This window comes from Lissotriton vulgaris, chromosome 9 (assembly GCF_964263255.1).
Source record: "Lissotriton vulgaris chromosome 9, aLisVul1.2, whole genome shotgun sequence".
Classification (NCBI taxonomy): domain Eukaryota; kingdom Metazoa; phylum Chordata; class Amphibia; order Caudata; family Salamandridae; genus Lissotriton; species Lissotriton vulgaris.
Window position 1 is genome coordinate 1,115,180,412 of NC_141697.1, and position 26,869 is coordinate 1,115,207,280.

Here is a 26,869-nt window from a genome sequence, read left to right on the forward strand (position 1 = left end):
AAAGTGCTCAGAGTTCTAAGGCCAGCAAAACCGAAGTCAGAAAAGTGGAGGATGAACGCAAAAGGTTTGGGTGTGACCCTGCAGAGAGGGCCATTTCCACCAGTTCCCATTAGAGCAGGGTCAAGACAGATTTGCATTTGGCTGTTTTTACACTGGGGTGGAATGGTGGTTGAAAAACGATGGACTGGGATGCAGCCCAAGTTATTGCTGGTGGCTGAGATTAATTCAAGCATTCAGTTCATCACCTTGTTGTTGTTGCTAGAACAAAGTGAAATTATTTCTCTCAAACACATCAAATCTCACTCATTGAGAGGAGGTCTTCACACACTGACACCCATCCTCTTGACCATTACCAATGGTCTCATATTACTGGATGGAAACTCACTCCTGGGAATCATATTCTTTCCGTTGAGCCCAAACCCTAACTTCTACTCACCTGCTCCATTGGACTTTAAAATCTCCTAAGTGTCAAGAAAAATAACAAACAAGTTTGCAAAGAAGATACTGTTGCACGCCTAAGAATTTATATTCATTTGTCAATTCAAAACCACCAAACACAGTTGAATAATAAGAAATCAAGAATATTGAAAGTATAGACTGTTTATGAAACTGCCTTTTTTTAGAGGTGCTAAAATTGAAATAGACCTTAGTGTAAATGTAAAATTAAGGTTTCACTGCTATTTCTTTGCCGTTTAAGACGGGGCAGTGGGTATTTGTGATATTTGGCAAAGTTAACCTGCTGGCAAAATACTTTTGAAAACTTCAAAAAAACAGTAGGAGGAGCTGGCCAGTGGGAGGGGTTGGCATGTCAAGATGTGGTTTGGGTACGGACATCTCCCTCCACTGCAAAACTAAATTGGCTATAAAAAGAATTCACCTGCCAAAGAACGTGAAATCTCCTAATTGGATATTACGTTCTTTGCTGATTTCTCTACTGAAATTAACACATGAACGCGCGACATGGCAAAATTGACCTGCGGCATTAGGTAGCACTGCTTCATTTTACTTTGCAAGGAGGAGCGTGTGTATCTGTCATCATTTATGTGCTTTGATGTGGTTTGTATTTTTTTCAAAATTGAAATTTTGCAGTAGGGATAGGAGAGACATATGGGTATGTCATGAACTAGTGGCGAAGCAAGGGAGTGGGGGGCGGTCCACCCTAGGAGGCATGAGTTCCGGGGCGCGGCCTGCCCCCACTCTTACCTGCAGCTGCCGTCGGGGAGCGAACGCAGGAATCGCCATCCCACTCCTCCGCTCTTACCAGTGGCTGCTTCTGCCGGGAGGCAAAAGCAGGTACCACCACGGGTGGTGAAAGGTCTAGCTACGCCAGTGTCATGAACACATGCAGATTGAAGCCTATTGATTCCACTTTATCTCCCTGGAATGCAGATCTGAGCTATAACCAGGGCTTTAAGTGGGATGAAAAAACTGGAGTCTCTCTCAAAGGGGCGTGGCCAATGTAAGGGCGTGGTTTAAAAACACTTTAACTAAAAAATCTGTGCTCAGCATAGTGTGCTGCCCGACTAGTATTTTGTGTTATTGTGTTATTGCATCTAGATATAATACAACAAGTAACATCATGCCTACAACAAGTCAGGACTATTGGCTTTGTCAAAGGTTGTTAGTTGCATTAGATAAATAAGCAGCAACTATGGCTTGTTGTATATAATATTGAAAAAGCTTCCACTTAGAGCCCAGGTGATACCAGTGTTGTAAACCATTTTAGGACACTATTGTAAATTTCCCAATTCATGCCCTTATATAGGTATAAATCACTATGTCCTTATATAGGCATAAGAATCATAACCATATTTAGACATAGCTCATGCAGTCCAAATATGGCAGGGCTACTTCCACTAATTCCGAAAATCTTCAACGATTTCTTGGAAAACTCAGCTTCAGCAGCTAGGGACTTTCCCTTGCTCGAGAACTGACTTGTCCAAGAACTCATGGCGTTTTCAAAGAACCGAGAGTCTTTAATGACGTTGTTATGTCCAACTTTACGTCAAACTTGGCACCTTCAAGGTATAAATATGCCCACACTTGCCTTACCAAGCACACAGTGGTTTGGAGCAGTTCGACTATCTACTTACCGACGCGCCCTGCCACTGCAAGTGCCGAAGGAAGCCGACCCTCCAGCAGACGCACTGAGAGAGACGCTGTCTTTTCTCCTGCCGAGAAATCCAGCTCCAGTGTTTCCAAGCTACCCTTGCGGGTTGTTGGGAAATCGAGTCCTGAGACTGACCTTCTTCATTCCAAACTAAGGTACAGAGCTGATTAGACTCTAAGAGAAATCGTGGACAGATTCTTGGCAAAAGAATACTATATTTATGCAACACCTCACTTACTTCTTCCCTCGTACTAAGCTTAGGTTAGGTACATCGGGGTAGGCGTATTTTAGAAGCACCAGTTGAGTACTTTTAGCCTCTGTTTTTTATGTATGTATTTATCTATGGTTTAGGAACCATACAATGCTCTTACAGTACTATTTTATTCTACTCTTTATACTGTATGTATTATATTTTACAACCAGTTTTACGGTTGTAGCAGTTCATTTCTTATGCTTGAGAAAGAAGATTGTTCAATAAAACCTTTTTATTGAAAACGCCCGTCTATCTATTTCTCTGCACCTCTAGTGAAACGAAGCATGCACGATTGACTGAGTGAAATATCTATCTATTGTTTCCACGACTCTGAAGACCAGTTTTATCTTGGGGAAATAAAGTAGTCATGTTTATGCGGTCGTCAGAAACTAATCCCTTCTTGTGAATTCGAGAAAGTTTCTAGTGACCTCTGAGCTAGCTGGCACTCACAATTAAGTCTAATATATTCGATAGAGACCTAGTAGACCTCAGTCCTACGTCACATCTATAGGATATGTTATTCCAATGCGCGGAGACTATTGGGAATATAGGAACTACACTACACCAGGACAGTGTTGCTGCTTCCAAGTTCCAAAAAGAGAAGGGAAATCCAGAGAGAAAATGACTCTCTTTAAAGGATTACCCTTCTTCTACAAAGCTCACCTGGCATGACGTCATGCCGTAACTTCACTAGTGAGAAGTGAGCAGAAAACATGACGAGCCACATGTCACTGCAGTCTGGGAAAAAAATGGACTGCAGTGGCAGCAGGTCCAAAACAGAGCCCGATAGAGACCCGTTTCGAGGGCCCCTTTAAAAAAACTGCTGGTGCTCACACCCGGTGAGACCCTGCCCACTTAAAGCCCTGGCTATAACTCAAAGATGTTCTCTTTTCAGCACCAAGAGCCATTGCTGATTAGCCTAGGACTGTTCCTGCACTTCTAGTCAGTGGTCAAAGTGCGAAATAAAAAGTAGGGGAACTTTGGGTGTAGAATCAGAGGACGGGAATAACCTGAGGATGGGATCAGTGGGCGGAGTTGGACGTGTTGCCAAAATTCTCAAAACATTCAATTTTTTAGTATTTGTTTGACATTTCACTAACCAGTTATAGCTTATTACGTTATAAACTATAAGTAACAAAAGGATCTCCCTGACAAAAGCAGTAACCCTATGACCTATTTACATTATGTGCACTTTGTGATCTGCATAGTACATGTTATTTGCAGCAGGCATGTTAACCCTCTGCACTACCTTTCTATTAGTCAAAAATTCTACAAGCCAAAATTCCAATCTCTCCCTGGGAAGAACAATAATCACTGCAGTTATCATGACATTTTTATTGTTGTTGACACCGTCACCCAAAGTCGGCGCCTGGTGCGTCACACCGGTCACAGCACCCTAGAGCTGGCCCTTCTCAAGGGTCGTGTGACCTCAGTGACAGAGTCACTGTCGCTTTAGGGTGTGCTGCTTCATAGGCTTGCCTGCGAGACTGGAGGTGAACTTTAGTATGGATTGTGGTGCACAAGCCATCAAGGTTAATCCACTCTTGCCACCACTAGGGCCCACCTGCTGGTGCTAAGAACCAGGGCTTCTAAGGTGTTGCAGGACTTCGAAGGTCTAGCATGTGAATGTGCTCCCTCATGAGAGTGGTCTGGGGGACTGGTCATGAAGGCTGAACCTGGTTCCCCAGTTCCAAATTGGGCAGCTCTGACCATAGTGCCACATCCTCTCCCCCACTGAACACCATACTGACCCACTGAGAGAAATTTGCACTGTCTTCAACTACAACCCAATTGTGCCCCGCTAGAAACACCTGGATGCAACACAATTCAAATAACGCACTAGACAAGAGCAATAAGCTGCCTAAAAAAAAAAAGTAACAACATCCTGGAAAAAGCTCATAGGGACTGCAAGATTAAGTACAGCATTAAGTACAGCATGTGAAATGTAAATAGGAACAACACGGTTACCTTAACGCTTTTACACACATTATTCAGACATCAGTGTGTGCTTTTGCCTTAAAAGTTAAGAACATGACTACAGGGCCCAGAAGGGACCTATTTCAATGTCCTTTGCTTATATCCTTACAAAACGTAAGAAGTATGGTTTAAAAAGACCACATCTTCGAACACAGAGCCGTGGTAAACATTTTGGTTTCCAATCCACCCATCAATCGGGCATTGCAGTACCGCCATGAATGGCGCACTTCCGCACCCGAGGAAAATAATGCCGTTCTAAGAAAGACAGGAAAACAAAAGTAGCGCTTCACCGGCCAACTCTGTAAAGTGACGCTGGTGTGTTTGGGTATGAATTAAACCAATCTGGACACTTTTCGACCACTCTTTCTTGCTTTATTTATTTATTTTTCATATTGTGAACCTTTTATTCCAGAGGCTGCATTTTGGAATAGAAAAATGTAAAAAAAATGACATTTCCAGCAAAAAATGTTTTTTCTTTTGTAGGTTCATTTCACAGGGAAACAAATTAAAAGGTGAAAGAAGGTGAGAACCATTCCTTGAAGTCAGGGTTTTCAGTAAGTGAGGAGGAGTTAGGCAGAAAGAGAGGGAATAAGAGGAAGAAAGAGAGAGGGGGTGTGGGGGGTGGCAGGTGACAGGTGACGGTGCAGTGCAGAAGTGGGCACTACCCTTGTCTTCTCTGGGCAAGAAGGAGAAGAGAAAGTCCTTTTCCCCCTCTGCCCACCGTCCGCCTCCGAACCGCAAACGCAGAGCCTTATCTTTAGGCCTTTGTTATTTCTTCCGTCCTTGGTCCAAAGCTTAGAATAAAAAAGTAGGGGAACAGAATCTATTGAATTAAAGAAGTAGGGGCACTGCGTGCCCTGCCGATACCGTCCACTTCGACCACTGCTTCTAGTGCATGTAGGTTCTATTGCTCCAGCACTTCAGCAAACGGGGGGCAGAAGGCATTACAACTGTCTCATTGAGTGTTCCTGTTATGCCTGTAGTTCAGATGCTGTCACACCGTGGATACAAATGTAGCACAGGTCCTGCTACAGATGCAACCATGGCAGAAGCTAGCCCCCATCAGAAGCCCTACCACAGTACAAGATGGACTGTGAGGAACAGCTTCTGTTAACAACTTCTTCATGTTCACGGAGCCATTGTACCTCCAAATCAAATGAAGATGGTATTAGTGTCACAAATACAATTGAACTTTATGCATCACATGTAATGAAGAAGCGCCCAACTATGCAAAAACATTCACACGTCTAGGTATAGCAATAACATTTTCTTCATAGGCAAGGGAGAAAAGGATCAACTACAATCATTTTTAGATTGACCAAATTAATTGCAATGTTAGTTGTTTTTGTTGTTGTTGCAAATATCGACTGTCATATTTTGTTAATGATTAGCCTTAGCCTCATATCTCTATTGAAAACGAAAGTATTTGACTTCAGGGGCAGGGGTTTCGAAAATCAAGATTTTGAACAGGTGTGAGATGTGTTTTGAAGTGGAAAATGAGGCTTGGAGTACAGATGTAGATGTGGCCTAACGGCTTGAGCTGGCTTTGGAACTGGGGAACCTGGTTTGAGTCCTGACGTCTGCTTTACATCCTATAGTTTCAGGTCAATCATTTAATCTCCTTGCCTGAAAATATAAATCTTCCTTTGTGTAATGTAATCTGGTGCTCATGTAAAGTGCTTTAAAGCCTTTGGGCCAAGGTTGTGCTATACACAACTTTCGAAATAAATATATAAATATATAATTAAATGTTTGCTTAGTCTTATTTCAGAAAACAAAGATTGAAAACCCATATATCACAAGGAACTGTTAAGTATGGAAACTATTTCAACAGTTTCCGACAGCCCTCAAACCACTCTGTAGAACTTTATCATTGTGAGGGCTATCAGAATTATGCAATGGAGGACACAATTATGCAACAAGGTTATCTAACTTATGTGGCAAAAGCTAAATTATGGAGCATATTCTCTGAGAATATTATTCTCATTCATTTGCACTGAAAACAACATTTTTTGTGAAATCTGCTAATTATTTGGTAAAACCATAACCAAGCAGGAAAAGCTACATCCACGGAAATGATGTAGCCTTTACCATTCTTCTTTGTTTTATCAAAAAAAAAATCATGAAAGATAAAAAACAAACATAAAGCGTTCTAATTACTAGCATTTCCTATTATTAGCTACCCTTTGAAGAAAACAGCCTTTTTAAGCTAAAACCAAAATAAGCATGTTGTATAAAAATATATAATTGGTAACAAGTAATATCGTCTTATATTGTCATGTTGATGCTCTGGTGACATTTACAAACCACAAGGGGTGGGGTTTGGTCACTCAGTCCACACTGGCAGCCAACGCTCACTCTGCATGGCCTTTGGCCGTGCACATTAAGGGATGTCTGCAGAACCTGACCTGCGTCCAGGCCCTGTACCCAAGCAGCCTTGGGCAACCAACCCCTGCTCCACACAGTCTTTGCCCAACCTCCCATGGATGGCCATGCTCAGCTGCACATGCCCTTTGGCCATGCCCAGTGTGGGTTGACTGAAGGGCTAGGTACCATGCCCAACCCACTGCAGACCTCAACCCCCACTGCACATAGGGTTTGGCCAACAGAGCATGGCTGTTGACCAAGCTCACTGTGTTTTTTTAAAGAACTCTCTGACCATGCTTAGGTACCGCAAGCCCAGGGTAAGCGTCATATTCAGGTACCGTTTACACCAGACAATCTTCTCTGACCCATGCCTCTCCTTCTGGAGGTCTGTCTTTCTGAATCTAGTACCACAAACCTCACAAAGATGAACCATGGCTTGGTAAAGCTTGTCCTGGGGTAGCAGTACTTGTGCATGAAGCTTGCCCTGTCAACAGATCCTTTTTGGAATGCGCTGTACCTTGACAACTGAAAAGGTGCCCAGAGTCCACGGTACAGCGACTGGTGCTGTGGTTCCTAAATGCCCTTTTAGCTGTCTAAATACTAAAAATATAAAACAGGATCCACACACATGCAACAATTGAAAACATTTTTTAGACAAGGGGTGGAGCACTAAGGCCTAGGGGTCACGGTGTGCCAGGGCACAAGTCCTATAAAAAGAAGTGGGGGGACTGACAATCTGCAAATGACCTCATGACGTCACGTGGTGAACTTGTCCTGGTGTCTGAAAATTACACCATGACACCTTCAGCATATTTCTGTGCGGCCCAGGTTCTTGGCAGGGGGTCAGTCGACACTGATGAAGGCAGCAAACGCCGAAACGCATTTGTTTGACTTGATTTTGCAGCGCTAAAAATAAATATGGCAATGAAAACTATATGATACGACTTGAAGTGCCCTTAATTGAGGAGCGGTCCGAGGAGTTAGGACCGTGGGTTTATATATATATATATATGGTGAGCGCTGTGGGAAATGCGGCATGGAGAGTGGAACCTGGATATATATATATATATATATATAGTTATATATATCCAGGTTCCACTCTCCACGCCGCATTTCCCACAGCGCTCACCATATATATATATATATATATATATATATATATATATATATATATATGTGTGTGTGTGTGTGTTTATATCAAAGATTTCTGAATAGATTTACATCAGAGCAATAAAAACATGTTTTTTGAGTAAACTTCTACTTTCAAGACCAGTTTGGTGTAAATCTGTTCGGAGCTTTTGGCTGTAGGCATAAGCACTTTTTTTTACCCACCCCTTAACTTTTTCCCCCCAGCACTGATTTACATGAAAATAAGTTGCAAGACCCTAGCTGATTCCAACAACGGATTACAAAATGTGGTGCGGATCCTTCCATAAGGTCAAAAGTTATAGGTAAATCAAAAAACCTTTTCCTTGGAACGTGCAGCTGAACACAGTCGCGACTGCATCTGTGAAATAAATATATATTTAAAAATATGACTGTCTACTTTTTCTGGCGAGCGCGCGCCCCTACCTCGAGTTCCCCATAGCAAGTTGTATAGGTTTTTAACTTTTTGCCTCAGGACACATAACCGTCATGCATGTGTGCTGGGGCAGAATGCGACCCTAAGTTGAGCTCTGCAGTCTGTAGGTATGCATCATGTGCGCACTCCTCTCTCTGAGTCTGACTACCATTAGCTCACTGGCCTGAAAAGAACCTTCAGTAGTGCCAGCAACAGATTATAGTGGCAGCACAAGACATTGCCTGTCAACTGACATAGAGACTCACCTTCTGGCCTCTCCTGTGATTTTAAATAGATCTGCCAGTCTTCTGCAAACAAGTCCTTCTCTGCATCCATGTGGGACATGGATGATTTGTGTGTGTCTGTGTGTGTAACACTTGTGTGTACAGATAGCTGTGCATGGAGTGCGCAGGTTACATGTGGATGTAAAGCACTACATAACAATACACCCAGTTACTTAGCTCTAAAGCTAGAAAGGTCGGGAGGTTGCAGACAACTACGAAGTGCGAGTACTTTACTTCCGAAACTGCAATCCTTCCACAAGAAGAGAAGCAGTTGCAGAGCCTTCTCGGGGATTGCACCAAAGATTTGGAACTCCTTACCCCAGGGGTACATGGAGTCTCTTCCTTTACCGCATTCAAAAAAGAAGTACAAATACTACTAATGAAGAAATTCATGTCCTAAGACTTAATTCTATGCTGTCACTGAATCACCTATACGATCTGCATATCATTACCTACGTCCGGTGGATTGAAGGAGATTATTATATGTATGTTTATTACCACAGCCACTTAATGCTCAATTACTGTATCTAGTGCAATGATCAGTTGGCCACGGGTCCACTATACTATCCATATACCTCATACCAATGGTTCATCAGAGGAGAATATTATATGTAGCTTTATTATCACAACCACCTAATGCGCAATAACTGTATATAGTGCAATGTCCTGCTGGCTACGAGTCACACATGTTATCCATATACTATATACCTCTTTTGTACCTAATGACAAATATCAAATGCTTGTATACTACCTCATCCTTTTATGTTCTACACAGCATACTGTAAAGCGCTCTGATACCCTCATGGGTCACGTTCTCGCTATATAAAACTTTACAAATAAATAAATAAATGTAGCTGGCCAGGAATCCATTTTCAATTTCCTGAACCGAAGAAGTACATTAGATGGTGGTTGGAGAGAGCCCCAGATAGCAATGTGAATGACAGTGATTCTCTGTAACATTCCGGAGGTTCTTTGCAGTGGACCTGACACTATGATGAGGAGGATAAGAGACATACCTTAATTAGTGTAGGGACATTTCTCTATGCTTTCTTGCTCTATTGATGCCTAGAACTTCACACATGTCTACAGATTAACACGTGTTAAAAAATAGTTAAATATGGAGCCTCCACCTTCTTTCTGCTCTTGTTGTGAGTCTCGCATCACAGGAGACTCCTTACTCCATCCCACATCCTGGTCACATTGAAAAAGAGACTGTGGCTGGGCCAGTCTGAACTGGCTTCTCAAAAGTCAGGACCTGCTTGGAACCCGTCACAGAGGGGGCTTGTGGCATACATATAGGGCCTGGTTCACAAAGGTAAACTTACACCAAATGTCTAAGATTACGACTTTTGATATTCACAAAGGTAAGTTAAGAGTACTATCTTTACGTCCACATGCAGAGTGGAATCTCCGCACTCGGGTTGATCTACGCTCTAAGTGCGGAGATTTCCTGAGTGCGCAGTTTGCGCCCGAGTGCAGACATAAAGATACTACTCGTAACTTACCTTTGTGAATACCGAAATGTAGTAAAGTGAGACTTGTGGTCTAAACTTAGACTAAAAGTCTAGCTTTTACCAGCCTGTGTGCCAAGATTTCTCTAATAAAATCCAGAGATTTTAGTGCATTGGAAACCAAGAAACCCTTCTGTGTCCTAGGGTTAGGGTGACTTACTGCCACATCCATTTCAACAGGTTTGGCTGCCACGAGAAGGGCTATCTGAGGCATGTCTTGAGAGGAGGAGCTAACTTGATGCTTAAGAGTGGTGCTAGAGGTGCACTGTATGAAAAAGATGCTGCCTCGAAAAGGAGGAACTAATAGGAGGCATGTGGTGTGGTTCACAGCGATATAACCCAGGGTGGTAAGTGCACTGCCAGGTTGGGTGGTGAGGCGCGGTGGCCCTCTGGCCACTGCGACATGCACTGATGCTAAATTACCTGTCACAGTCCCCCCTCCACAAGGAGATTAATTGCCTTTGATTGCATGGCACCTAAAAAACCATAACCATAAGTCAGCGGTCAGACTCATAAAACCCAAATCATCTAGAGAAGGTGAGCGCTATTTCAACATTGCATTCTGCATTGGTGAATCTTCCTGAACTTTGTTGGATCACGACTAGAACCTGGGATGGACTTTTCACTTTGTTTGGATGGTGGGTTTTGTGTTGGGTCTGAGAAAGACTTATCCATGAAGTACCATCTTACACCAAGCAGTCCTGGCAAAGCACAGTTTGAATATGCACCAGACTGCATCTTGAACTGGAGAGCATTAATTCCGTCTCTAAATATGTACAAAGTGCAATTTGGAAAGGAAAAGAACTTATCTTCTTGGAAGCATTATTATAAAAGAATGTGGACGATAAAACTTAGCTGTGTTAATGTAATCTTTTATCACTGAAAGCTCAATATGTAAAGAGAATCCTAAGTCCCTAAATTTATAAATCATCAATTTTATTAAACTATTTTTATCTTATGTATAAAATGAAATTATATTGTATGAATTGTGTTCCTTTTTAATGACATCGATGTTGTATGATTTTTGTGCTTTTATGGTGATTTTATTCTGCACTGAATAAAGCTGAATTGAATTGAATTGAACTGGAGAGCACAGCTGTGCATCAATGCGAGGCCAGAGATACCAGAATCACTGAGAGGGCCTAGTGGGAAATTCAGGAGCATACATGACAGGGTTATGCCGACCCATGCCCTCAGCCAGCCAAAGTGATCCAGCCAATGACCTACATGAAGAGGTGCAGTGTACATAGGTGGAAGTGTGTGTAGGACCATGGACTTCGAGAACCTGTGCTTCATGCCACTATCCAGAGGTGAGTTTTTGAACAGGAAGGCAGGAAACGTGAGGGCCACCCTGGAAGAAGCAGGCCACCTTATTCCCCCTGAAGACTATATGAATGTTTTTGACAATGGCTCTATTTTAATTTGATACAATACCTTAATTGAGGAAATTAGTTGAGTAATCAGTGTCTAGTTTCTCCGCCTAATGAGTAACATCTGATATTCCGCCCTCCAAACCTTATACTTACAGTATTCTATTGTGTGATAGAAGTTAAGTATTGTTTTACATAAAGCACTAGCTGGGCATTACTTTCTTGACTGATTTATGTTTCATTGTGTTCTGGGTTTCTTCCTGTCACAGTCTCCCTTAATGAGCCTTAGTCCACAATTTGGACTGCTCAACTTTGCTACTCTGAGAGTCAGGCACCAAAGGGGTGAACTTGAAGATCAATGTTGTGCTAATTTGTAAGGTAAAGCACCAGGGAGCAAATGGTAAGAGGCTATGATTTGTTATTGCCTTGCCCCCATCAGCCAAGGCATTCATGAAACATTTCTGACAGCAATTCAATTTTTCATTAGAAATCCGAGCTGTTCTAAAATTTTGGAGAAATAACGAGGCGAAGGATGTTTTTTCGTGATCTGCTCTGTTATACTATCACAGCTACGATACATTTTCTTTGTTTGCGCCGGGTGCAACTTTTAAAAGGCGTGCCCAGCGCAAACAAGGAAAATGCGCTGTATTAGGATGAATGTGCTGCCCCCAGGGCAGCCACAAACTCGTGCTGCTCTGGGGACAGCACATTCATGAGGAAAACAAAGCAGCCGCTCTGTGTTTCACAGTGCATGCGAGAACCCACCTGCACTTAGAAGGGGGATTAAAAATCCCCTTGCAGGTGGGTGTAGTGAGTGACTGCACCCACCTGCAAGGGGATGTCTGGAAACCCATGGGACACCCGTACTCCCTGCAGAGGGCTGCCATCATGGCACGCACTGAGAGGGCACCACCTTTTAGGTAGCGCACTCTCAGTGCACCCGCTGACCGCTTCTTTGCCTCTGCCCCTGCGTCTATAATTCGGCTCGGGCGCAGAGGCAAAGCGGTTCCTTCATTTGCATGGGGCCACGCCCCAATGCTAATAAGCCAACGTCCTCTAATGATAGCTCTGGCACTTTATGTGCACCAGCGCTATCAGTATTACAGAAGGATATCTGGCACCAACTCTATGGAATTCTATTCCACTAAAATTACGACTGGAACATTTCGAAAAAATATCAAGGCATGGCTCTTCGACCAAAACTAAGACTCAACTTTACTCCCCCTGGTATTGATTGACTTCCAAGGCGCCGGGAAACCCTCTGGGTAGCTGTTGCGCCATACAAATGGAATAAATAAATAAAATAAATAAATAAATAAACCCACAAGCGCCTGTGGCCCCTTCTGTAATACCAAAGTGCCTCGGGAGCACACAAAGCGGGAACAGATGCCCATTGTGCCCCTAGGGAACTTCCGTAATACAGCCCCTGGTATATTTTGACCACTGATGGGCTTCCCTTTTCTAATGATCAGTACAATGCAGTGTCACTGCTTCCATCCCAGTTCATTACACGTTGAGCAACTTCCACCTCGGTGCCTATTGTTTCTGTACTTGCTGAAGGCAATGCTGCTGCTCTCCCTGTTTCTGTACCTCTGGTGCAGGTAATAGTGCTTCTGTTTGCTGGGTGTAGGCCGCAGTCAGTACTGCTGCTGTTCCAGTGGTTCCTTACATCTTTTTGTTTGCCATATCAATGCAGCCTCACTTTCTGTACATTTGGGGCAGATAGTAATGTTTCTGTTACAATGTTGATTTGCACCTGGTGTAATCTGTACTCCTGCTGTAGCGGTGTTTCTTTTAATCTTCTGTATGTGGTAGTGCTTCTGTCAGTTACTGTAGCTTGTGTATTCCTGCTGCTGTCAGTCATACATGACAGTTTCAGGGCTGTTGTTGTGGTGTGCGCTCTAGTCGACGGGCGTATACGCGATGACGCGTTACGCCGTAGGCTGGAGCGGATAGGCGCGCATGCGCAGAAGAGCAAAGGGAAAGGCGCGAACGGAGGAAAAGGGAGTTGGCGACCGGAGCTTGACATAGTTAGACGCTCGGCGCCCTTGGCTTATATCTTGCTTGTTATTGGCAATAAACGGAAGTTCTACACTCTTCCCTGTGTCAGTGTTACCTGTGGGGGGAAAAGAACAAACATTACAGTGGCGACGAGGCTGAGATCCGGACACCACCAGGTGCAGTGGAGACGGCAAGAAAAAAAAAAAATCCCCCACGGCCCACACCCAGGAGCCAGCAAGGCACGGGTCCTGCAAGGAAGAGCAAGGGCGTGGCAGCAGCGCAGCAGCACGGCCAGGAACACCAGCCTCACTGTCAGGTTAGTGTGGCCCGAGGCCCCAAGAGCCCCCAGGCAGCAACCTGGCAACCAAGGGAGACACCCCCAAGCCAGAGGAAGGGGGGAAGGCAGCGCAGGAAGCGCACACTACGAGGGACAATACCCCAGGTAGCCCAAGGGGCCAAGGCGACACGGCAGTGAGCGCAGGAGCGTCCGGTGCGCCTGCCCAAAGGGCCCAGGAAGGAGGACCCAGAGGCGAAGCCAGAATGGCGAATCAAGCGTCGGCCCTAATGGCGCCCGTCCCGTTCCTAACCAGACCAGGCGAACCCCAACTAAAATGGGAGGACTGGAAGGAATATTTCCTCAATTACATTGAGGCCCTTGAGGATGAAGGCGAGGGTGAATACAAGCCGGAAAGGAAAAAGAGACTGTTACTCCACAACTTAGGCCCAGAAGGGGTCAGGGTGTTTAAGAATCTGGTGCCCAAAGAGAGGGGTGCGGCGGAGACGGACGTCTTTGTGAATGCACTGGACGACCTGGACAGCCATTACCGCCCAGCAGTGTGCGTCTCGATAGACCGCTATAACTTCCAACAGAGAAAACAAGAGGCAGGAGAATCCATTGATGACTATGTGGCAGCTCTCCGCCGGCTAGCAATCACGTGTAGGTATGGGAACCTGCAGGATGAATACATCAAAGACCAAATTGTAATGCACACCACCAGCAGAGCAGTCCAAGACAAGCTATGGGCGATGAATGAGACAACCCTGAAAGAAGTGGTGGCGATGGTCAAGAAGGCGGAAATGTCGAAGAGAGGCGCAGACGCGGCAAAACGAGAAAGTGGGCCGAGACAGATGATCAACAAGATTGATGAGGCGCCACAATCCAGCAAGCCTAAAGGCGCTTACGGAGACCCGAAGAAGGACACAAGAGGGTCTGGGAAGCAGATGTATCGCCCCAGCCAGGGAACGAAATTCGCGTGCTACAGATGCGGCAGCGCGGCGCACGCGGCCCAGGACAGGCGTTGTCCCGCGTTCCGCGCAAGGTGCTCATTCTGTGGATTGACCGGTCACTTCGAAAAAGTCTGCCGAAAGAAAGGGACGAAGTCCACGGTCAAGTGCATCGTCGCGGCCACGGCCGAAGTAAGTGAGGAAGACGACCAGGAAGAGGATGACCTGGTGCTGTGCATAGAGGATCAAGTGCTGGACGTGTCTGGCAAGCGAAGGGATAAGCCCCGCACCGACATGCGCATCGGGGGCGTCAAGGTACATGTGGCTGTGGATTCAGGGTCCCCCTGGACCATCGTGCAAAGATCGATATGGGAAGAGGACTTTGTGCCAGTCATAGGACCCGACCTAGAGCCGCCGGACATCAGACCCATCTCGTATACCGAGGATTCCATTCCACTGGTAGGATGCAAGGACTTGGAGTTCGAATTTAGAGGACGGTCGGCCACGTGCACCCTGTATGTAGCAGAAAAGGGCCCATCTGTACTAGGATGGAGGGACGCAGGCGATCTCGGAATAATACTCAATCCTGGAGGGAAAGAACAGATCCTGCTGACGGACGAATGGCCCCTCTCGAAGGAGGAAGACTGGAAGGCAGCATACCCCAAGGTTTTTGAGGGCACGGTAGGCAAACTGGACAAATTCGTGCATAAAATGGTCCTTAGGGAGGGAGCAGTACCAGTAGTGCACAAGGTCCGGAACATACCGATATCCACGAGTGAGGCGGTGCGCCAGGAACTACGGAAGTTGGAAGAACTAGATATCATCGAGCCAGTGGACAGTGCGGAATGGCTATCGCCCTTGGTCGTGGTTAAAAAGCCCAATGGAAAGGTCAGGCTCTGCGTAGACCTGAGGGAGCTCAACAAAAACCTCATAGTGGAAAGGTTCCCGCTCCCCAGAATAGAGGAGATGCTAGCAAGGACGAAAGGCATCACCCACTTCTCCACCATAGACCTCACGTCTGCATATTACCAGATAGAACTGCACCCATCGAGCAGGAAGTACACAGCCTTCATAACGCCCTTTGGATGCTACCAATTCAGGAGAATGCCCTTCGGCCTGGCATCCGCTGCGGCCGTTTTCCAGAAGTTGATGCACAGGTTGTTTAAGGACATATCGGGAGTGCAATACTTCCAAGACGACATCCTAGTGATGGGCTCCGATAAAGGCGAGCACGACAAAAAACTACATCAAGTGCTGGGAGTACTGCAAGGCAAAGGACTGACGGCGGAATGGAGCAAGTGCAGAATTGGGTCTCGATCAGTGACCTACCTAGGGCACGAGATAGGAACGCATGGCATCTCGCCGAAGGAGCAAAATGTGAAAGCAATAAAGGATGCCAAAGCCCCAACAACCAAAGAGGAAGTGCGGTCATTCCTTGGAATGGCCGAGTATTACAGCAAGTTTGTCAGACACTTGGCCACGAGAACGTACAGGATGAGACAACTAATCAGACACAATACAAAATTCGAATGGGACAAAGAGGCCCAGTCTGAATTTGAGTCCATTAAAGACTGCATCAGCCATGCCATCCCTTTGCAGGGGTATGTCCCCACGGGCAAGACTATGGTAACAACAGACGCAAGCGACAAGGGCTTGGGGGCTGTCTTGGCGCAGGAAAGGGAGGACGGTACCAAAGAAACCATCAGTTTTGCATCCCGGGCGCTGTCCCCGACGGAACAAAGGTACAGCGTAATTGAAAAGGAGATGCTGGCGGTCACGTGGGCGTTGAGCAAATTTCGTCAGTTCATATGGGGCACGAGATTCAGGCTCCAAACGGATCACAAGCCACTCATCAAAGTGTTGACGTCATCGGGCCATGACACAGCCACCCCGAGGATAGCGAAAATGACCCTGAAGTTGCTGGATTATACATACGACGTAGAATACCTGCCAGGTACGCAGAACAGGGTAGCTGATTACCTCAGCCGAGCATCGGCCATGGAAGAGGCACCGGGAGAGACCCCGGATACAGAGGAGATGGTCGCCAGCATGGAGGATCACGAGTCATCCATCAGTGCGCAGGAATGGCAGGCGGCTTACGAGCTCGATGAGGAGAAGATGGAAGTAAGGAAACATCTCACGTTGGGGTGGCCGGACAAGAAGAAGCTAACGGAGGGTGTCCGACGTTTCTATGAAATGAGAGAAGAATTGTCCCTGAGTGACTCGGGGATATTCTTGTACAGAGGAGAGAGAGTAGTGCCCCCAGTGACGCTGATACCCCGACTACTGAAATTGCTCCACGAAGGGCATCTGGGCATAGTGAAAACCAAGGCGTTGGTCAAACAGATGTATTGGTGGCCAGGAATGGATGTCCACATCGAGAGACAAGTGCGGGAGTGCGGACAGTGCCAAGGAGCGGACAAGGTGCTCCGCCCACTCCGACCAGCACTGGGGAAGTTCGACACCCCGCATGGCCCCTGGGAGGATGTGGCCATAGACATTCTGGGGCCCATTCTGGACAGTAGAGGTGTGAATAAGTACATCTGTGTGTTAATAGACAAGTATTCTAAGTGGCCAGAAGTGGACATACAAGAATCGATGGATACGGACACGATCTTGAAGTTCCTAACGGGGGTGTTCCTCAGAGAAGGAATACCCAAAACCATCCTCAGCGACAATGGACCGCAATTTGTGTCGGACAAGTGGGGGAGATACATGAAGAGGAACGGGATCGTGGTGAGACACACTGCCGTGTACCATCCAGCTTGCAACGGCCAGGTCGAAAGGTTCAATAGGGTACTCATGGGCTCCATCCAGGCAGCCATATCGCAAGGAAAAGACTGGGAGGTGGAAGTGATGAACATGCTATGGGCCTACCGGATAACGCCCTCTGTAGTGGGGTATAGTCCGTTCCAAGTGTTAAGAGGACGGCATCCCTTCACCCGGGACAACGTAGCATGGAGGGAGAAGACCCTCACCAGTAAGTGGTCCCCAGCGGTGGTGCAGCACAATCTGGAGAAGGCCCAGAAGATCTATGCAGCACACTATGACAAGCGACGCAGCACGAAGGAAACGGCGCTGGAAGAAGGGGAGTGGGTTAGGATTAAACTCCCCACCCTACAAAAGAAGGGCGAAAGCAAATTCAGCCAGCCGTTACAAGTCAAAGAGGTGCGTGGCAGGGCGGCTCTCCTCAGTGACGGCAAGGTCTGGTCACAAGATCGCATGGCCAGAGTCAACAAAATATTAGTCTGGCCCAAGGTTGAGGAAGTCGAAAGATGCATGGATCACCCAGAGGTCAGGCCTCCTTCTGAGTTCGGCACAGACAACCAAGGGGAAGGTGCAGGCGATGACAGTGAAGAGGTTGTCCTGAGAGCCAGGCCGATCGACGGAGGAGGAGTACAAGCGAATGCAGAGCAGAGAACAGACGTGAGAGAAGCTGGGGTGTCCCAAGGAGAGACAGAGGCGAGAGAGAACATGCCGGTAAGACACACCCGCAGCGGAAGGGCAGTTGTAGTGCCCTCTCGTTATAGTGACTTTGTGATGGATGGACACTAGCTTGGTGCCGGCCCCCCCGGGCGCCCCACATAGACAATGTGCACAGCTGGAGGACACCTCACCGTTGGGGGGGAATGTTATGACCTTGTTTTTGGTAAAGGGGGGAGATATGTGGTGTGCGCTCTAGTCGACGGGCGTATACGCGATGACGCGTTACGCCGTAGGCTGGAGCGGATAGACGCGCATGCGCAGAAGAGCAAAGGGAAAGGCGCGAACGGAGGAAAAGGGAGTTGGCGACCGGAGCTTGACATAGTTAGACGCTCGGCGCCCTTGGCTTATATCTTGCTTGTTATTGGTAATAAACGGAAGTTCTACACTCTTCCCTGTGTCAGTGTTACCTGTGGGGGGAAAAGAACAAACATTACAGTTGTAAACAGTTGCATGTATTTCTGGTGCAGGTGTTCTTGCTTCTTTCATAGTGTCCTTGTTCGCCTGTTAGAGGGTGTACTGCTGCTGTGATCCTGTTATTGCAATCCTTGCCATGTAACACTCGTATTGCCACACTTTTCAGGGCTCCTAGTACAGGCTTTTCGGCTGCTCTCAGCGTTTAACTGTGGCCTTTTGCAACGAGCAGTGCTTTCTGCCACACAATTTCAGTGACCCAGATCAGGGTGAAATGTGCTCTTTCACTGCATCTACTCTTGGTGCAGACAGCTCTGATGTTGTAACACTGTTTATGGAATGGTGCAGGTGGGTTCAATAATGTGCGCCTTTCTGACAGCACTTCATTAGGATCACAGCTTTCATGCAACTGGCACAGGCAGCATTGTTTCCGCACACCTCTTGCATGCTGCACTGCTGCTACCGCACTGTCTGTACATCTGGGGCTAGTCTGTTAGTCTTCATAGTGTAAAACTAGTACAGTACACTTGTGCACTGACATTTGCTGACTGTTCAGTGCACAACGCTATTTGCACCGAAGGGCTGGGGCAAAAATTGCACTTTTGCGCCAGCTGGTTTTTGCAAATGGCGTGATTGTTCTGATCGGTGCAAAACTCTGTTGTAAAAGATATGCACTGTGTAATCCGGTCCTGCTGCTTGTATTACTGTTACAGTCGCACTCTGCTAGTACACCTGGGTAAGGCACAGGGCACAAGTCCTAAGAATAGAAGTGGGGGGAAGCTGTCACCGGAAGTGATGTCACGACAGGAAGTGACGTCACGAAAGGTGGCTCCGATCTCGTCCCAGAGAGGCCAAAGAGTGGAGGCCAGCTGTTTGGCAGGGGGGACGGCGTCCCCCGGTAAAATAAGTGGGGGGACGCCGTCCACCTGCGTGGTACCCCGACTCAGGCAGCATTGCTGCTGTCAAAACCGGTCTCTCAATTCAGTGCAAGAAGCATGGGCTCTCTGTAAACAAGGCCAGGAGTGCTTCCTGGTGCAAGGTGGAAGTCTCGCCAAATGAGCATGCTATTAATATGTTCAGTGGCCCTAAGTGAAGAAATGGGAAAAAGTGATCACTACACATGTCAGTAGGGAATGCACAGCTTGTCCTCTGAAGAACGATGCGGTGCAGGCGGACCCCACACTCAGGGTCCCCCTTCACTCAAGCGATTGGCCTTCATATACCAATTCAAATATTTGGGTCCCTTCACTACAATTTGCTGAGGGCTTTATGTTATATCACTTGGCGGTAGTAGTAGTCGTGACATCAGAGAAACAGAGCAAGACGTTTTAGGATCTTAAGACGTCGGCATCGAGTTAGTTTACGGTGAGGGTTACCTTTAATTCTGTATAATCTGTTCACGTCGGTGGCTATTCGGAAGAAATTACGTTAATTACTAAAATCAGTGGGTGAAATTACTCCTACTGTTGTCCATATTGACGGATATGCCTCAATTCATGGGCGCCCACCTTGAATTCAGAGATTTAGCTACAAAAAAAAGCCCTGCTGCCTTTGTGTGGCCATTTTTACCTTCTAGGGACACGGCCGATCAGGTCAGGTAAATGTACACCTGTGCAAAGTAGCCTTTTGACTCCATGAAGCGGTTTAGGATAAAATCTTAACACTTGTGAAATGTACTTATTTAGGATTTTAGTGTAGTCCCAGTACATATCACCCAAGGCCACATCGATGAGCTAACGTGGACTAACTTGCAATAGGAAGGTTCCTTCAGTTGTTGGATTATCTCAAATTAGATCCACCGATTAATAGAGAGAGGCTTGTGAGATCTGTTCAGATAACATGAATTTTCACTGAAGCCTGGCAATTTTCTGCTACACTACCTGTGATCAAGACTGGAGTCGCAGAAATCTACATTTTGCACTAGTTGGTCGGTCATCTATTGTTTGGTTGTTCAGTGAAAACAAAGCAAAAAAACGCAGTAGTACAAATTTTTAGAATTCGATGGTTAATCTGTCTAATCCATGGGGTTGAAGGCTAGGACAGTTACCTCAAACAAACGTACCTTATCGTTTGTGCGCCCAGCCGCTGCCTCTTTTACTCTGAGCAGGGACAGTCTCCCAGAACCCCCTGGCCAATCACAGCTCTGCTCAGGCAACATTGTGATTGGTGAAGCAAAGTAAGGCTAATCATAAAATTACACAAGGAGGGGGGAGTGTGCCTGGAACTGCACCTCTACTTTTCGAGTTGAGGTCTTCTAATCTGGGAGGAGTGGGGGATGCTACTTCACAGAGTCGACCTACAGACTCCGTGATGCTTATTGATTTTTCACAACCAGGGATTACAGACACTACTGATAATTTTCCTCTTGATCCCATCACAATGAGCAAGCATCTTTTGTCTAGTACACCAACTAGCTCATCTCTACTGGACTCACCTACAGGGAATGATAATGGAAGGTTATCAGGGTCTCCAAAAATGCCCATTGAGTCATCTTCCAGGTCTTCTATTTCACCTCTCACTATAAGAACAAGTAAAAAAAGGGGGGGTGACCCATTGTGTAATCGAGCTCAGAAGATAAGGAAAGGGGTAGCTCAGACCCCACAGTCACATACTGGTCAAACTTTACTAGGCGAAGAGGCCATGATGGCCAAAATTCTAGAATTAATTAGGGGTGTGATGCAACCGATTTTGGATAAGACCAACTTGATGTCTACACACTTAGACATCATAGAGAAAAAGGTTGAACAGAATTCCCTCCTTTTACATGACCTAATAAAGGGCCCGGGAAAAGCTAACACGAATTCCATAGCAAAGACTAACCTTCCTGTAAAATCTAAAGTTGTAGCTCCCCCTATAACATTAGCTCCTATAACACCAGTAACCAAAACACCAGCACCTGTGTTAAAAAAGAAACTAGTGCAAGAAAAAGGAAGAGTGGGTAGCCCCACGATCTTGCCATCAACTCCCACACTGCAATTGCCTGCAACTCAGCCGGCGGCCCCAGTAACTAAAGAACAAACTCTCAAATCTGGGGGACCTCAAAATCAGGGAGGTAGAAAGGACCCTTTAACAACTAATCCGAGAAATGAAAATCCACCAACCATTGCCTTAGAAAAGACGAGCCACACTATAGATTTACCCCCAGATTCTGCCCCTTTCGTTATTGTAATGGCAGGGGTCCCAGAACTACCTGCAGGTAAATGGGAAGATCACGTTGCCTTACGGAACAAGGTTACTTTTTGGCTCCGAGACAACAGACCGTTGCCTGCATCCATCAATGGAGAAATCCTAAGTGTAAGGCGTGCCCATTGGGTGGGAGTCAGACCTAAGGATAGAAGGGGTGATGTAATAATCATTAATTTCAAGGATTATAGGGCCGTGAGGCACATTGGAGATTGGTTCGATGCCAGTAGCAACGATGCCATCTCCACACATCTCTTATCCTATTTCTATCCCTATGCACCATCAAAAGATCATAACAAACAGGGCTGGAATAGGCAGCTATTTAAGACAACATCACACCGACAGCGGGGTTCCAGAAACGTGGGACCATGGGATAGGCCCGGTTTAACGGGGCCACCACCTTTGATGGGTTATCCTGTTTATGTAAATGCTCAGGACCCCCATATCCACATGCAAAGGTCGGAGGTGTTCCATCCCAGATACCAGGTGTCAGATTATCCATACCCTTCTTTTAATAATCAATACCCACCACATCCCGAGTCCAACTTCCTGCAAGGGAGACCATGGAACAACAGAGAGTTCCATCCATTCATGTATAATCTACCTATCCAAAATCGTTTCCAGATTTTTACTGGTCTGGACGGGGTTGATTGACAGCAAGCTCAGACATCCCAAGAAAATCTGGTTGGGAATACATTTTTTCCTCCAGTTTTTCACCCTCTTATTAAGGATATAGTTCCCCTTAAAAGTACTGAGATTTTGAGCGAGCTTTCCCAAGATTTGCCAACCCTACAAAAGGCCCCTAACTCTGACAGTTTGTTACCATGCGACAGTAATACTCTCGAACAGATGCAATCTCCCATAGTTGTTGTCAATAATAGGCGTGGGGAACAGGTAGGAGATGGCCTGACCCAGAAGGAGAATGATCTATGTGCACTGCTGTTTTGGAACATAGCAGGGTTTAGGCAAAAAATCACTAACCCAGCCTGGGAGTCAGTAATAAACGGTCAGGATATAGTGGCCTTGCAAGAAACTTGGACTCAGGAATCAATCCATGTAAGTGGCTATAGAACCTTTTTTACACTAGCTGTTGGAGGTCATTTTGGAAGAGCAAAGGGTGGATTGACAACGCTTGTTTCAAATCAACTTAAAATTAAACAAGCTCATTGCCACTTAAATTCCAGTTATTTCCAACTTTTAACCTTAAGGAATTTTAAAGGAGCTGTGATGTTAATTATTAACTTCTATAATAATGTCCCGAGAGATGATATTCTGGTTGTAATGAAGCAGCTTAAAGAGGAAATTCAGTTAGAGGTAGACAGAAATGAAAGGGAGTTGATAATCATATGGGGGGGGGGGATTTTAATTGTTCATTATGTACTAAAGGGAATCAGGGCCTATGTGGCCTAATGACAGAGAGAGATATGCATTTGACACATTTTGTTCATACTCTGATGGGGGACTTGCTTAATGAATTATTATTCATGTTTGATTTGGGGGTTGCCAATGAATCTGCCCTAGAACCCACACCCTTCGCTCCGACTTTTGTCGGTAAAGGATTAGCGACAACTATTGATTTTATTATTACCTCCAGTAATCTTAATCATAGACTCTTGGGGGTTACGAACATCCAATTGCCCATAAGTGACCACCTTCCACAATGTTTCAAGGTAGCAGATTTGTTCCCAGACCCATCGACGGCCGCGCCTCCAGTTGAGACAGCGGTTGATGTTGTCCTTGGGAGACAAAATGGGTACACACTTAAATGGAGTAAAGTAATCCCCACAACCTTTTTCGAGGAGCTCTGGGAGGTGTGCTCAAATAGTTTTAGGATTTGCCTAAGTGACAACTGCACTAACGATCAAATTATTGAGCACTTTGGAATAATAGCGGCAAACATAAAAAGTAGCCTAAGGGTGGAGGCAAAACGTAGAGGTAAGGGACCCAAGAGCTGGTTTAACACCGCATGTACCAGGGCATTGAAAAATCTAAAACAGGCAGTACACAGATGCCCTAGGGATAAAAATGAAATAAGAGAGTGTAGGCATACATATACTCAGGCCCTGAAAGTAAGGAAAACCGCGTTAAATAAGGAGGCATTAGATTCCCTTTGTGAGGCCTCGCAATCTAAAGATTCCGCTGCATTTTGGAAAGCAATTAACACCCCTTTCCCATATGAAACTCATACGGCGCGAATCGAGATTGCAATAGACGAGGACAAATGGGTAGACCATTTCTCAAATCTTTATAAGGCACAGGAAGACATCCATGGTGGGGATCTTAACTCTAGCCTGGTTGCAAAACAGAGTTACAACCTGGTTGTAACAATTGATGAAGTACTTTTAGCCTTGGGATCTACTAAAGGCGGTAAGGCTGCCGGACCTGATGGGATTCCGGCAGACCTATTTAAAGCTAATACTGAAATCTGGGGGCCAATGTTGGTACAACTTTTTAATGCAGCTCTCTCATTGGGTCTGAAAGAATCCTGGTTCACCTCAGTTATTGTCCCGATCTACAAGAAGGGGGATAGGAACAGCTGTGCCTGTTACAGACCAATCTCCCTTCTTGACTCCTCAGTAAAAATTTTAGGACGTGTTGTGTTGGCAAGACTCCAAAGCTGGGCAGAGGAAAATGATATTATTAGTGATTTGCAATTTGGTTTCCAAAAAGGGATTGGCACAATTGAGCAAGGGTTAAACCTAATGCTCTTGCAGCATAAATATATAAGGATAAAATCTGAACGCTTGTATTTTACTTTTGTCGACCTTTCATCAGCGTTCGACTGTGTATCACACTCTAAACTGTGGGGTATAATGAAAGGCTTGGGAGTGGACATTAACATTATTTGTTTCTTGAGGGAACTCTACAGTGGAGCCACAGCCTCTGTTCGTTACGGCAGGGGAGGAGAATGCTCCAGACAATTTAGTGTAGGTCGCGGAGTGCGGCAAGGTTGCGTATTGGCACCTTTTCTATTCCTTCTTTATACTAATGGGCTTGAGCGTCACCTGCTGCAGGAGTGTAGGGATATGCCCAGGGTGGGGAGGAGGGAAATCCCTGCGCTCATGTATGCGGATGACGCAGTACTCATGGCACGCACTCCTTGCGCTCTGCAAAAACTAGTAGTTAGTTTTGAGAAATTTATGTTGAACCTGGACCTACTAGTAAACTGTAGCAAGACTTTCACAATGAATTGTGGCCTAAAACCAGGGAAACTGATGAAGCGTATGTTCTTAAACAATGTGCCACTGGATAACACCCCAACCTTTTCTTATTTGGGCATTTTATTCCATGAGTCAGGTTCCTGGACAAGCGCAATTAAGGCTAGAACTCTTTTATTCATGAAAACGATCATGGCCCTACAGAATTTTGTTAGAAAATTGGGCAGGAAGCCGATAAAAGAAATGTTAACCATATATAAAGCTACATGCTTGTCTGTGGCTATGTATGGCTCAGGTCTGTGGGGATACGCAAATGTTGATCAAATCCAGCTGGTAGAGAATAAATTCCTGAGGGGAGTTCTAGCAGTTCCACAGTGTGCTGCCACATTCAATTGTCATGCTGAACTTGGCCAACCTTACATAACGGACATTATCAGAATTCAACCTATCCTACTGTGGCACAGGGTATGGACTACTAATGAATGCGTTATGAACCGGGCCCTGCTACGTGACATCCTCAGTCTGGACCATGCGGATAGATTGGAATGGCTGGGTTATGTAAAACACTTTCTAACCGAGATTGGATTACATTCATATTTCTCGGACCCAACCTCAATGGACACTATTCCCAGGAAGACACTAAAAACTATCTGCCTGGACCATCTGCTGGATAAGAGGAAGAGAGTGGAAATTTTGAAAGCCTCAGTACACTCTCACCTTCCTACCCTCTGTGAGACTAAAACTGTACAGCCATATTTATCCCTGTCCATGACTAACTATGATCGTTTTCTTTTAACTCGTTTTAGATTTTGTATATTTTTTAGACTAGTGTCTTTTCCATGCATGAACTCATGGAACCACACCTTGCCCACCTGTTTGTGTGATGGTACGTCACAACAATCTGATATTCATATCCTTTTCTTCTGCAAATTTTATACTGCCATACGTAGGAAAATCATAGTCCCTTTTTTAAAAAACATGAATTTAACCAGATGCCGCCCAGCTTTTTTAGAAGTACAGAAAATGGACACGATTTTAACTGTTACTGTGATTTTAAATTATTTAAAAAGTGTTTTTAAATTTAGGAAACAAATACAAATTGAAATAGTTTAGACTTCCTAGCGATCTACCTCACTGTACTAATAATCACGAGATGTAATTATTGTATTTATTGTAATCATTGTATTTTGTTTTTTGTTTGTTACTTTCATGGTTATCTGCTTTTAACCGAATAAAGTTTACTGAACTGAACTGATTGGTCTGATCGCCATGGTTCTGCGCTCAGATGGCGACTGGGAGGCTAAGCATGTTCTCCACCCAGGCTGTGATACAGCCTGGGTGTAGAACATGCAAATTGTTCATAATGGTTTGGCCGGCCTGAGAGAGCCAAAGCGTCTTGTGCACTTAAGTGCAGCAGGAACCACTCCTCCTCCCTCTCCCAGGCAAGCCCAGCCCCACCCCAACCTGACTGGTTCCAAGATGAAAATGATAATAATGTAAAATGTTTAACATTGCGTTATTATCATTATCTTTATCTTTTTGTACTTAGTGGAGCGACGCTCCTCCACCTTAGCGGAGGAGCCGCCCCTGGTTGGTAGTACAAATGATGGTGCAACATTAGACCAGCAGAAAATTGCTACGCAGTTGCATAATTAAGTAGTTTGAGACCAAAAATTATTACCTAAATGGCAGTTTTCAGGTATGCTCTAAACATTTAGTACATTGGTTGAGTCTCCAGGTGGGTTCCATCATGTTCTAGAGTCACCTGGGGTCAAGGTGGTCCTGAATCCATGGTTCTTCATCATGGCTTGCCCAAGCACATCAGTGTAGACCATCATTTTATAAATCTGTCATTCTTTTAGTGGAATGGTTACAGGATGTTGTAGGCCAGAAGGGTGAGTAAATGGGGGTGAGTTTCTTATCCTGTCATGTTTTTTAAGTGAAAATGAATAAACGTGGTGCATTTTAAGCTC

At 45.5% G+C, this 26,869-nt stretch overlaps 1 protein-coding gene across 1 annotated transcript in view; it reads left to right on the forward strand.

The window, feature by feature from the left end:
* ARHGEF3 (Rho guanine nucleotide exchange factor 3) overlaps positions 1 to 26,869 on the forward strand; it is an 834,543-nt gene that overhangs the window by 23,723 nt on the left and 783,951 nt on the right. The window lies entirely within an intron of this gene.